Source organism: Frankliniella occidentalis, unplaced genomic scaffold (assembly GCF_000697945.3).
Source record: "Frankliniella occidentalis isolate FOCC.00 unplaced genomic scaffold, Focc_3.1 Scaffold9, whole genome shotgun sequence".
Lineage (NCBI taxonomy): Eukaryota > Metazoa > Arthropoda > Insecta > Thysanoptera > Thripidae > Frankliniella > Frankliniella occidentalis.
Window position 1 is genome coordinate 3172747 of NW_026267139.1, and position 3150 is coordinate 3175896.

Sequence of the window (3150 nt, forward strand, 5' to 3'; positions counted from 1 at the left end):
GGGGGGGGTATTTGTCGCGACAGACGACGGCGACGGCGAACGACGATTGATCATCTGCCAACAATACAATCGGGGGGCTGCAGTTGCAGATCGTCGGACAGCTTACCGTTACTACTTTTGCCTCCAAAATGACACGCACCGCGCTGTAACTGCAACAACAATTGAATTCACCGCGAGAATCCCCGTGCGGCAGCGTTGCTGTTTGTATGCTTGTCCCCCGCGTACCAGTGTGTCGGCGGGGGGCCCCGGGCCCCGGGAGCGGCCGCCTGACCGACTGACGTCATACGGAGACGGGGAGCTGGGAGTTGAGCGTGGAGCAGGTGCCCGCCTCTTCGCGCCGCCTCAGTCCAGTCCGGAGGCCGAACGGCGGCGGCGCGTGCTCGCTCTTCGTCCTGCTCGGTACCCGCATAGCTGACTGAGCTCTTGAGCTTCACCTCCAAAATGGGCGTTTGACTTAATCCGAAATGGACATGGGAGAAGATTTAAAGAAGTGCGACAAAACGGAGCCGGCACCAGCAGACATGTCACCAAAAATCCCGCCGGAAATCCCCGTTCTTTTTTATGAATTACAAGTTCTGCGCGGTGAAAGATTGTTTTGTATTTTACTAAATTTTTGTAATGACAGCAGACAATGCGCCTAATGACTCCTCGCAAAAAATAAAATAAAAAATTGAAAAATGTGTCCTCGTGCCTCCGGCTCCGCTTTTATCGTTTCTTTTCATCTTCTTCCCGTTCGTTTTCGATTCACTGAAATACCCCTCTCCTCCTAAGCATCAACAGCACGTGAGAGGTACTTGACCCTCGCCCTCCTCTAGTTCCGTCCCGCCCCGCGCGCCCCGCCACGGGGATTTGGCTTTACTCGCGTTGGATGTTGGCAGTGTAGATTAGCGGGGACCTTTTAGTATGTAGGGTGGCTTGGTTCACCCCCCCCCCTCCCTTCCTCCCGGAGCTTTCTAACGTCATTGCGGTGAGATGCTCCGCGTTAAGGCTGCTTACTTCCCAAGTCCTCTGAGTTGTTTCCAAACAAACTTGAGCAGGCATATCCGCCTTCGTCCCTAGCGAGCGTTCTCTCCTTCTCATGCCTCACTCTGGCGCGCCGATTCCGTCTGAAATCGTTCGCCAAACTTCTTCTCTCCATACACTCCGCGCATTAGACATTATTCCCCCCCCCCCCTCACCTGTCTCATCGTTTGTTTGTTTTTCCAGCTTGCGGTCTCCTTCTCCAGCCCGTGTCGATACCCCCAGCTGGCGCGGCGTCTCTGCCGGACGCGGAGTGCGTGTGGTGTGGTCTCTCCCGGCGCGGGGTATGCATTATGTAAGTATGGGAGTGGACGGTGCAACAAGATTGTCCGACCTATTTTTCTCCGACCTAGTGATTTTTCCGAAAATCCCCACAGGTGCTGTCCGACCTAGGTTTTGTCCGACCTAATTTTCTCTGACCTATTTTTCTCCGACCTCGTCGATATGCTAAAATTTGGGAAGAATGTTCTTCAAAGACGCACAATTCTTCAGAGGCCATGAAGGGGTATTTTAAGTGCAGTGAGGGAAAGATCGCGACTTTGACGAAGTGCAGCCCCACGTCACAGAACAGTCAAAAGTCCGCTCGGCGCCGTAAATGCCCAAACCCAACTCCCCCCACCCGGTAAAAAAAAAATAATAATAACAAATATGGGGGTGGTTAGTACACACCTCACCAGAAAGGTAAATAAGATCTACTGGAGAGTCCCCCCTTTTTTTTTTGAATGATTTTTTAAAATTGATTTAGTGAAACTAGTTTTAAAACGGGCATGTTTATCTTGCTTTGATACAGAGAAATAAAAAAGAAATACATAAAAAGGAAAGCTCTACCCCACCCTCCTGCCCGGGGGGCCCCGCGCGGTAAACTTCGGAGTTCGGATAGGATCCGGTGCTTGTTCGCTTAAACGGACTATGGGGGGTAGATTGTAGGTTGTTGGACTTACAGGTGTCGGTGTCGCAAGGTGGGCAAGACCAGGGAACCATCCATTCTACGCAGTCGCTGACGGCTAAAAAAGGGCGAAGTGTGAAGGAAATTTTTTGTTGACACATAACATGTACTAATTTGTGCCTTTTCAAGTGATTGGGACAACATATCAAAAGATGGCGATAACTTTTAGGAGGGGGGGGGGGGCTTATTTGGTGAGAGGTCAACCGAGACCCAACCCTAAAAGTGGCAATGCGCATTAAAACGCGCAATAAGGGTAATGCATTTTGGGCGCATTTCATGCGCATATAAGTGCAAGTGAAGTTGGAACATGCCGAGTTGCGGAGTTCGATTCCCGAGCAGAGGTGGGGCAGATCGCCCTTTTCCTCGCTTGTTTCGTTTTCAAAATCAATGTGTCTAAGGAAGAGTAAGGACTCGGCAGACAGGCCCCACCCAGGCTCGCACAAATTCAACCGATAGCGCCATGATTTAGTTCCCAATTAGTGCAATCCGAATATCTCATCCGCAGATTTTGTGCGACTACCCGTAGTACCCAAATCTCCTGTCAAAGAGCTCCATGAAGCTTGCCACGTCCCTATTTGTGGCCACAAAATTGTGGCCACAAACCCGGCGGCCAGAGTCAGCTTAATCCGACCCGCCTATAGAACACCCCATTTCGGGTAATACGAAATCCAAAGAATTCGGGATGTAAGCAGAAGGCAAGGACATGTTAGGCACATAGTCCCTAACAACCCGGAAGGCCCCGGATGCATATAAACCAACACAATGGGGCCCACATTAAGAACATCTTTTGTAAGGATTGCCTACCCTCCAGGCGCCCTCAGCCACAACTGGGCCCCACACCTCGCCCGAAAGTAAACCACACATTACAAACGAGCCAAGGCATACGAGGCCATCTCGAAAGGCTGCTCGGCGGGCGTGCCTACCTACCCAGCACCCTCAGCCACAACTGGGTCATCAGCCACAACTCGTCCAAAGGATCACCCACTCATTACTAGGCACCGGTCGCGGGCGTAGGGGCGAGTGCTGCTCGGCGGGCCCGCTTTCCTACCAGGCGATCTCATCAACACCTGGACCCTGGGGTAAAAAATAAAAAAAATAAAAAATACCCCCATAATCCAAGGGTCGAACCCATGACACGGACAGCCGAAACGAGCAGCGATCCAGCACGCAACTTCCTGAGCCAA